An 11359-nucleotide genomic window follows, 5' to 3' on the forward strand; every position below is an offset into this window, starting at 1 on the left:
TCACATCCATAGATTCATTACTATTCTCAATCAAAGTAGACAAAGGCATATCATTAGGATCAGAAGAAATACACTTATTAGCAAACAATATCATAAGTTCATCCATCTTTCCACTTAAAACATTAATTTCTTCTATAGCATGAACCTTTTTACTAGTAGATCTTTCGGTGTGCCACTGAGAATAATTAACCATAATATTATCTAGGAGTTTGGTAGCTTCTCCTAAAGTGATTTCCATAAAAGTGCCTCCCGCGGCCAAATCTAAAAGATTTCTAGAAGCAAAATTCAATCCAGCATAAATTTTTTTATGATCATCCATAAATTCAAACCATGAGTAGGGCAATTGCGAATCATTAATTTCATCATCTCCCATGCTTGTGCAACATGCTCATGATCTAGTTGCTAAAAGTTCATAATATCGTTTCTAAGGGAGATGATCTTAGCGGGAGGAAAATACTTAGAGATAAAAGCATCTTTGCACTTGTTCCAAGAATCAATACTATTTTTAGGTAAAGACGAAAACCAAGTTTTAGCACGATCTCTTAGTGAAAACGGGAATAGCTTCAATTTAAAAATATCATTATCCACATCTTTCTTCTTTTGCATATCACACAAATCAACAAAGTTGTTTAGATGGGTAGCGACATCTTCACTAGGAAGGCCAGAAAATAGATCTTTCATGACACGATTCAGTAAAGCAATATTAATTTCACAAGACTCAGCATTGTTAAGAGGAGCAATCGGAGTGCTAATAAAATCATTATTGTTGGTATTGGAAAAGTCACACAATTTAGTATTATCTTGAGACATTGTGACAAACAATCCAACACACAAGCACACAAGAGGCGAGCGAAAAATAGGCGAAGGGAAAAAAGTGGGCGAATAAAACGGCAAGGGTGAAGTAGGGGAGAGGAAAACGAGAGGCAAATGGCAAATAATGTAATGCAGAGGATAAGAGTTTGTGATGGGTACTTGGTATGTCTTGACTTGTGCGTAGATCTCCCCGGCAACGGCGCCAGAAATCCTTCTTGCTACCTCTTGAGCACTGCATTGGTTTTCCCTTGAAGAGGAAAGGGTGATGCAGCAAAGTAGGTAAGTATTTACCTTAGTTTTTGAGAACCAAGGTATCAATCCAGTAGGAGACTACATACAAGTCCCTCGTACCTGCACAAACAAATAAGAACCTCGCAACCAACACGATAAAGGGGTTGCCAATCCCTTGATGGTCACTTACGAGAGTGATATCTGATAGTGATAATAAGATAAATATTTTTGGTATTTTTATGATATAGATTGAAAGTAAAGGTTGCAAAGTAAAATATATTGGAAACTTGTATGATAAAAGATAGACCCGGGGGCCATAGGTTTCACTAGTGGCTTCTCTCAAGATAGCATAAGTATCACGATGGGTAAACAAATTACTGTCGAGCAATTGGTAGAAAAGTGCATAATTATGAAAATATCTATGCATGATCATGTATATAGGCATCACGTCTGCGACAAGTAGACCGAAACGATTCTGCATGTGACGCCCCCGATTTGACCGTACACTAATCATACACGCAAACGTGTACGATCAAGATCAGGGACTCACGGGAAGATATCACAACACAACTCTACAAATAAAATAAGTCATACAAGCATCATATTACAAGCCAGGGGCCTCGAGGGCTCGAATACAAGAGCTCGATCATAGACGGTCAGCGGAAGCAACAAAATCTGAGTACAGACATAAGTTAAACAAGTATGCCTTAAGAAGGCTAGCACAAACTGGGATACAGATCGAAAGAGGCGCAGGCCTCCTGCCTGGGATCCTCCTAAACTACTCCTGGTCGCTGCCAGCGGGCTACACGTAGTAGTAGGCACCTCCCGAGTAGTAGTAGTAGTCATCGACGGTGGCGTTTGGCTCCTGGGCTCCAACGTCTGGTCGCAGCAATCGGGTATAGGAAAGGGGAAAAGGGGGAGAAAAGCAACCGTGAGTACTCATCCAAAGTACTCGCAAGCAGGGAGCTACACTAAAAATGTATGCATTGATATCAAATGGAAAAGGGGGTATCATATGGCGCAGGGGTCTGGGCCCATCGCCCATTGCACACCTGCACGTTGCGAGGGCAGCCAGAAGCAGAACTAGCCCCCTTAATACAAGATCAGGCTTACGTTCCAATCCGGCACGCGTCGCTCAGTCGCTAACGTCACGAAGGCTTCGGCTGATACCACGACGTCGAGTGCCCATAACTGTCCCCGCGTAGATGGTTAGTGCGTATAGGCCAGTGGCCAGACTCGGATCAAATACCAAGATCTCGTTAAATGTGTTATCTTTAATTAACCGCGAACGCCGACCAGGGCCAGGCCCACCTCTCTCCTAGGTGGTCTCAACCTACCCTGTCGCTTCGCCTCAAAGATCCACTCAGAGGGCCGTCGGGACAAATGACCTTTCGGACCCAATCCATGAATCACTCGCGGGTACTCCTACGAGTTGACCCGTCTTTAGTCACCACAAGTATCATATAGTATGTATAGGTATATACCCGTGATCAACTCCTGAGTGATCACGGCCTGATAGTATAGCATGGCAGACGGACAAGAATGTATGGCCACTGATGATAAACTAGCATCCTATACTAAGCATTAGGATTGCAGGTAAAGGTAACAACAGTAGTAGCAAGGACAGGCTATGCATCAGGATAGGACTAACGAAAAGCAGTAACATGCTACACTACTCTAATGCAAGCAGTATAGAGGAGAGTAGGTGATATCTGGTGATCAAGGGGGGGCTTGCCTGGTTGCTCTGGCAAGAGAGAGTGGTCGTCAACACCGTAGTCGAACTGGGTAGCAGCGGCGTCGGTCTCGGTGTCTAGCGAGAGAAGAGGGGGAAGAAACAATAAATATAATGCAAACAAATGCATGACGATGCATGACATGACAAAGTGTTGTGCTAGGTGTGCCCTAACGCAGTATGAGGTGATACCGGTGATGGGGGGAAACATACGGGAAAATATCCCCGGTATTTCGCGTTTTCGGACAGATGAACCGGAGGGCGGACGAACGGACTGCATATCCGGATTCGTCTCGTCATTCTAAGAAACTTACCTGTACAACGTTTTTTCATCTGAGTTACGGATATTTTTCTATGATTTTCTAAAGTTTTAAACATTTATGAAATTTAAATTAATTCGAAAATTAAAAGGGAAAAGGCTATGGATACCCAGAAGTGTACCCAGCCAGAGGCTGACTGGTGGGCCTGGTCAACTACTGACTCAGTAGTTGACTAGTCAACTTTGACTAGTCAAAGGGCTGACCAGGGTCCACCCGTCATTGACCTAGTTAGTAACAGATTGATTTTATTATTTTGTTAGCTTAATTAGAAGGTGGGGCCCAGTGGTCAGTGATAGTGGCTAAACTAATGTAAGTAACTAATTTATAACTAACCTAATTAGTAGGGGACACATGGCAATGGGCTATTACATCTAATCTAGCGCACACACACACAGATACACAGGGCCGGCCAAGGCATAGCCAGCCACCGTAGGTGGGCACGCACGCTCGCGTGCGGCGGCCATGGCCAGGCGCTTGGTGTGGGAAGGGCCAGGAGGGCGCGGCCTCGCTTGGACGGAGGCGGTGCAGGCCATGCGCGTGCGTGCAGCGGCGAGGCAGAGGCGGCTGGGTGCGGGCGAAGCGGCGGCAACAGGCAGGGTCCGCGGCGAGGCAAGCGGTGGCCGGCGCAGGCTAGCAGTGGGCGCGGCCGAGCATGCAGCGGCTAGCAAGGGCAACGACAGCACAAAGAGCAGCAGTAGCAAGCCGGCAACAGCAGCGACAGTAGCAGTACGCACACACGCGTGCATACGCAGAGCTTCAGGTCGGCGATGAAGAGCTCAAGGCGGCGGCTACAACGACGAATTGAGGCGGAAAAATAGGGGGATTCGAGGGAGGGCCTCACTGTGAGCGCGATGGCGTGGTCGGGGAGGCCGGGGAGGTCCTGGTGGCGTAGATTGACGGTGACGACGGCGAGGCAGTGGCGGGGCCGAACGGGGAGAAGCACTCGATCCCGATGGTGTGGCGGCTCCCGGCTCGTACGCGTGGTCGGTGATGAAGCAGCGGATGTCGGGGGTTCTTCGGGACTCGGCGGTGCGGCGCGGGGCAGCTGGTGGCCAAGGCAACGACGACGGTAGCGAGCTGTTGCGCAGTGTGAAGAAGAGAACGAGCTAGGGGAGGGGAAAGTGGAAGCTAGTGTTTGCCTATGCGCTCGGGGATGGTCTTATCCTCCTCCCGACGTCCCTGTAGCGCCAGACGTCGAGCATCGGCGGACCGGGCGCCGTGGATTTCTGCCACGCCAAGCCTCTGTACAGGAAGGAAGGAGATGGTTTGTTGGTGGGCTGGGCTGGCTACTGGCCCTTTGGGCTTTAGGTGTACAGTAGTTAGGTATCCCCTATTTGTTTATTTTTCTGCTTCTATTTACTCTCTGATTTCTTCTATTCACCACAGTTTGGCACTTCCTTAAAATACCAATTAGATTTTATTCATCATGAAACTTGTCAATTAAATACTTCACAATATTTTGGGATGACATACCAAGTTTGAGGTTAATTGGAATTGTATAAATATTTTCTTATTTTGAGATGGCTATTTTATTTGCCGTTCGACCACTTTATAAATTCCTAGGGGTTAATTGGTGGGTCAAATAAGGTTGGGTTCAACATGACAAATGATCAGGGAAATTATTGAACAATGCAAACATTTTAGTTTTGAAGTTTGAAAACTTTTACCGTTTTGACTTTATTTTAAATTTGAATTTTGAACTAACGAGAGATTAGCAACAGTAATCGTGGTGATGTGGCACCATTAGCAGAGAATTACTGTGGCTTAATTATCCGGGCGTCACAATTCTCCTCCACTACAAGAAATCTCGTCCCAAGATTTAAGAGGTAGTGAAAGGGGGGAAGGTTTGGTAACGAATCTAGCGGGTCTTCTCATTCTAGCTTGCTCTTCTCGAAGAGGCCGGTCCAATACATTGATGTCTTCAGTTCTCTGCTTCAGGTCATCATGATGAAGCTGACATCCTTTCTTCGGGAACTCCATGTACTTACGAAAGAATAAAGGGTGGGCATCCCGGGAGAACAGACCTCTGCAAGGTCGACTATCTGGTCGATAACATCAGGGAAGGTGGCGGAAAGTAACCCTCGAATTGAAACTTAAGAAAATATCAAGAGCAAGTAAGGAGGTATCATGGGAAGTTTCGAGCGGGCAGCCAATCATTCGATGCCTGAAACAGGGCGTGAAAGGGGTTCACAGCAACGAGATTAAGTATTGCTTCTGTTACCAGAATATATCACTAGGAATGTGGCTCGCGAATTGCATACGAACCCAAGCGTGAGGATTAACTTTGGGAAACAGGGTGTACCGAAGAGTCAGGTTTCGATCCTGTGGAACTATGGGTTATGGGCCCACCATGTGGTTAAAAGTAGGAAGGGCGCTGACATCTTGCACAGTCATGTAAGCAAGGCATGTCAGAGGTTAGTCTGCCGGTTATGTCGACAACAACATCGGTACCAAGGGCGAGGGACGAAGAGAACCATTTTTCTGCTCATTGAAACGAGGCGGACCAGTAGGCAAAGTTCTCGTCCATCGGCGGTTACCGAAATGTCATCAACAAAGTAACGGGGTCTTACTGACAAAGTTGTACACAGAGGTGTTTACATAAGCAGGGAATTATCACTGCTCAGTTAAGTAGATTACAAGAAAGGTTAAACAAAACAATGGAAAGGAAAATGCGTTTAAACACATATTTCAGGGGTATATCCTTCCCAAGGACAAGCAGAGCATGATATCCATGACAGGATATAATGTAGAAAACCCTTTAGGAAAGGGGAGAAAAATTTCATGAGATTACCCATACAACGATGTTTGGATAATTTGATTAAGAAATTTTAGCATTGTGCTTCAAGTGTTCTTATTGATGATAGGAGTACCACATACATGCTTCGAGATAGCATTGACATGGTCTTCAAGCAAAGGTCGGACTTCGGATACACGAAGGATCCATCAGGATAAACTTATTAAACAAGGCATTCAATTTCCTCATGGAAAAATGGTTAACCTTGTTAAAAAGGAAACTATAAGACTAGGTCCTCTGGTCAGGTGTGCTAGGCCTGACATCACCTTATCGGGTCATTTAAAGACCAATGTTATGACTCTTGGACAGAGTTCCAACCACCATATCTGCTCGAGATTCAGATATGATTGGTGTCCAAATATTTCAGACTCAGGATGCCTGAGAAGAAAAGGTGCGACAATTTGAGGAGAAGACATTATAAGATTCTCGAAAATGAACCACGGAAGCGAGTTCCGAAAGAAGAGTTCATCAGTAAACCAAGGATAGGATGAGAGGGTGGCTAATGAACTAAACGACAATTCATTGAGATTTCCAAAAGATGGATTTCCACAATCATGTGAACAAAGAAATAACATTTTTCAGATCAATTGATATAAGGGGATATGCTCGAGGAAAGCATACCCAATTTAAACATTGGTTGAAAGGTGCACCTGAAATATGGGCTTAGGTAGCATGACCGGTGTTATAATGGTGATTCGATAACCAATGGTATAAGAATGAAATGTCAACAATTAACTTCAAAGCAATAGGGTTGCTAGAAGGAAAGAATCCAAACAACACCGTTCACTTGTTGGAATCAACACGGGGACCAAGAAAGAATGGTGATGGTGATAAGTATCACTTATACCAAGAATTCTTAAGAGGTGGAGTAATCCTCATGACATTCTTGACATAAAAGATGGTAATACTCCAAGGTAAAGAAGAACAAATGCTGGATAGCAAGGAACTCAAGGTATAACACAAAACACGAACAAGTTTGTGTTGGAGGGAAGGCCATAAAGTGGTCGATGACAAACACAAATCATCAAGGGCAAGGATGGTATTTCTCATCAAGAATTCGATAGATATCTTGGAAGACCTCAGAATGTTGATGATGATCACGACACATTTGGCGAGAGGTTTCAAGAAGATGTAACCGGTCCGCGATGACATCAAGTCAACGGAATGATGAAGCGAAAAGTTGTTGAAACCATGAGTATGACACAAACTCTAAATCAAGCTTGTTGTTCAAGGACAATGATATGACAAGGAAGATCGACGTAAGATTAGCTCACCGTCAAAATTTTTGCTCCGGAAGAAGGACCGGTAGCACAGTTAAAAATTTAGTAGGATAATGATATAGTCGATCAGGCTAGGAATGGCTTGAAGGATTATTAAACTCATAAGCAACGAAAAATTACTTAAGAATTATAGAATGGGAGTGCGGAATAGATTCACTTATTGGTGTTCTCGAGTGACAAACAACTCAAAACCCGGGGAAAAATTGGAATCAGTGAGAAATAACAGTGGATGAAGTACCCATAAGAAGTTATGCAGTTCCATGACATTATCAAGATATCATAGTGTAATACTCAACGGTAGATCAAAGTAAAGGTTAGACAGGTGCAATGATCTGCAAAAGACAATTACTTCAGCTTGTCCGATAAATGGTATTAATGAGAAAATATGGTCGGAACCATGATTGCAAAGGACCAAACATAGATACAGGACGAACTTATAACAAGGGGATTATTATCATTTACAAGAAGCTTCGATGATAAGTTTCACATCGGGTCCATGAGCATGAACGCAAAGGCTCAAGGTCGACTCCCACTTCTTCCATGCATAACCTTTCATTTTACTTCTCGCTTTTGATGAAGCTGTAGTGTAGAAATTTTATCTAGCAAAATACCAGAAGAGTATGGCTCGTGAAAACTTTCGAGTTCACACTTAATAAGGAAGGCATAGGTTCAACCCGTTAGGGTATCGTGGAAACATATACCACAAGCTTCAATACTAAATACCACAAGCTCAAAAGTAGAGCATGGTTGACAAAAGTAGAGGATACAATTTACCAAAGGCATTATGTATCATGTAAAGAAATCACAAGAATTTTGGTTGTGAGGGACATTTTCTGATAATAACCCCACAATGGGTAGGGCGGTCCACAATGGAGCTGATGTGAGCATCGGCACACAATCAGAAGAAGAAACAATGCAAATGCATTGGAGTATAGAAACAACTGACTAACTCAAAGCTCAAATGCAAAGGAATTATCATTTCCAAATCAAGGGATTAGAAGCAAACGCTCTGATCAAGGATGGATAAATTCAATAGACCTAAGGGTACAATTGACGGCAATTTGATTGGTCGAGGACCAATTCCAGTTAAAAGAATGGCAACTGCATGTAGTGATCTATAGGGGTGACGGTGAAAGGAATTGCAAATGCAATGATCAAAAGTTCTCGTAATAACATCAGAGAGTATCTTCGGAATCCTTCGACGCACCATGCAATCATCTGGAGTGAGGGGCTCTCCGGGAGGACGCAATTACGAGAACCTAGAGTCAGAGTTCGTAAAATCATTTAACCCGAGTAGAAGAGAGATTAGAGTCCCAGAGCATAGACGAGAAATAAAAGATCCTAATACCACCCAATGGCGACGTGGGCCCGTAAGACACACATCCATGTTAGTAAAAGTTTTGTAATGACTAGACTCAACTTCAGCCAAGGAGTGTGGAAGGGGGATTCCTACAGGCAGTCGGCTCTGATACCAACTTGTGACGCCCCCGATTTGACCATACACTAATCATACACGCAAACGTGTACGATCAAGATCAGGGACTCACGGGAAGATATCACAACACAACTCTACAAATAAAATAAGTCATACAAGCATCATATTACAAGCCAGGGGCCTCGAGGGCTCGAATACAAGAGCTCGATCATAGACGGTCAGCGGAAGCAACAAAATCTGAGTACAGACATAAGTTAAACAAGTATGCCTTAAGAAGGCTAGCACAAACTGGGATACAGATCGAAAGAGGCGCAGGCCTCCTGCTTGGGATCCTCCTAAACTACTCCTGGTCGCCGCCAGCGGGCTGCACGTAGTAGTAGGCACCTCCCGAGTAGTAGTAGTCGTCGTCGACAGTGGTGTTTGGCTCCTAGGCTCCAACGTCTGGTCGCAGCAATCGGGTATAGGAAAGGGGAAAAGGGGGAGAAATGCAACCGTGAGTACTCATCCAAAGTACTCGCAAGCAGGGAGCTACACTACAAATGTATGCATTGGTATCAAATGGAAAAGGGGGTATCATATGTGGACTGAACTGCAGAATGCCAGAATAAGAGGGGGATAGCTAGTCATGTCGAAGACTACGCTTCTGGCCACCTCCATCTTGCAGCATGTAGAAGAGAGTAGATGGTAAGTTCACCAAGTAGCATCGCATAGCATAATCCTAACCGATGATCCTCTCCTCGTCGCCCTGTTAGAGAGCGACCACCGGGTTGTATCTGGCACTTGGAAAGGTGTGTTTTATTAAATATCCGGTTCTAGTTGTCATAAGGTCAAGGTACAACTCCAAGTCATCCTGTTACCGAAGATCACGGCTATTCGAATAGATTAACTTCCCTGCAGGGGTGCACCACATAACCCAACACGCTCGATCTCATTTGGCCGGACACACTTTTCTGGGTCATGCCCGGCCTCGGAAGATCAACACGTCGCAACCCTACCTAGGCACAACAGAGAGGTCAGCACGCCGGTCTAAATCCTATGGCGCAGGGGTCTGGGCCCATCGCCCATTGCACACCTGCACGTTGCGAGGGCGGCCGGAAGCAGAACTAGCCCCCTTAATACAAGAGCAGGCTTACGTTCCAATCCGGCGCGCGCCGCTCAGTTGCTGACGTCATGAAGGCTTCAGCTGATACCACAACGTCGGGTGCCCATAACTGTCCCCGCGTAGATGGTTAGTGCGTATAGGCCAGTGGCCAAACTCAGCTCAAATACCAAGATCTCATTAAATGTATTATCTTGAATTAACCGCGAACGCCGACCAGTGCCAGGCCCACCTCTCTCCTAGGTGGTCTCAACCTACCCTGTCGCTTCGCCTCAAAGATCCACTCAGAGGGCCGACGGGACAAACGTCCTTTTGGACCCAATCCGTGAATCACTCGCGGGTACTCCTACGAGCCGACCCGTCTTTAGTCACCACAAGTATCATATAGTATGTATAGGTATATACCCGTGATCAACTCCCGAGTGATCACGGCCTGATAGTATAGCATGGCAGACGGACAAGAATGTATGGCCACTGATGATAAACTAGCATCCTATACTAAGCATTAGGATTGCAGGTAAAGGTAACAACAGTAGTAGCAAGGACAGGCTATGCATCAGGATAGGACTAACGGAAAGCAGTATCATGCTACACTACTCTAATGCAAGCAGTATAGAGGAGAGTAGGCGATATCTGGTGATCAAGGGGGGCTTGCCTGGTTGCTCTGGCAAGAGAGAGTGGTCATCAACACCGTAGTCGTACTGGGTAGCAGCGGCGTCGGTCTCGGTGTCTAGTGAGAGAAGAGGACGTCGGGGGTTCTTTGGGACTCGGTGGTGCGGCGCGGGGCAGCCGGTGGCCATGGCAATGACGACGGTAGCGAGCTGTTGTGCGGTGCGAAGAAGAGAATGAGCTAGGGGAGGGGAAAGTGGAAGCTAGGGTTTGCCTATGCGCTCGGGGATGGTCTTATCCTCCTCCCGACGTCCCTATAGCGCCAGACATCGAGCATCGGCGGACCGGGCACCGTGGATTTCTGCCACGCCAAGCCTCTGTACAGGGAGGAAGGAGATGGTTTGTTGGTGGGCTGGGCTGGCTACTGGCCCTTTGGGCTTTAGGTGTACAGTAGTTAGGTATCCCCTATTTGTTTACTTTTCTGCTTCTATTTACTCTCTGATTTCTTCTATTCACCACAGTTTGGCACTTCCTTAAAATACCAATTAGATTTTATTCATCATGAAACTTGTCAATTAAATACTTCACAATATTTTGGGATGACATACCAAGTTTGAGGTTAATTGGAATTGTATAAATATTTTCTTATTTTGAGATGGCTATTTTATTTGTCGTTGGACCACTTTATAAATTCCTAGGGGTTAATTGGTGGGTCAAATAAGGTTGGGTTCAACATGAAAAATGATCAGGGAAATTATTGAACAATGCGAACATTTTAGTTTTGAAGTTTGAAAACTTTTACCATTTTGAGTTTATTTTAAATTTGAATTTTGAACCAGTTTTTTGAACTAACGAGAGATTAGCAACAGTAATCATGGTGATGTGGCACCATTAGCAGAGAATTACTGTGGCTTAATTATCCGGGCATCACACTGCATCTACTACTATTACTCCACACATCGACCGCTATCCAGCATGCATCTAGAGTATTAAGTTCATAAGAACAAAGTAACGCATTAGGCAAGATGACATGATGTAGAGGGGTA

The 11359-nt window shown here is 45.0% G+C and overlaps 1 long non-coding RNA gene across 1 annotated transcript; it reads right to left on the bottom strand.

Annotated features, from left to right (window-relative positions):
- Positions 1 to 1603: 1603 nt before the first annotated feature.
- LOC147970604 (uncharacterized) lies at positions 1604 to 4499 on the bottom strand. The gene is made up of 2 exons (XR_015604119.1): positions 3938 to 4499; positions 1604 to 2854 (listed from the first exon to the last, which is right to left on the bottom strand). It is a non-coding gene; the product is annotated as an uncharacterized LOC147970604 (long non-coding RNA).
- Positions 4500 to 11359: the final 6860 nt, after the last annotated feature.

The sequence above is a fragment of the Triticum urartu genome, chromosome 5A (genome assembly GCF_056163025.1).
Source record: "Triticum urartu cultivar PI428250 chromosome 5A, HENAU_Tu73, whole genome shotgun sequence".
In the NCBI taxonomy this organism is placed as follows: domain Eukaryota; kingdom Viridiplantae; phylum Streptophyta; class Magnoliopsida; order Poales; family Poaceae; genus Triticum; species Triticum urartu.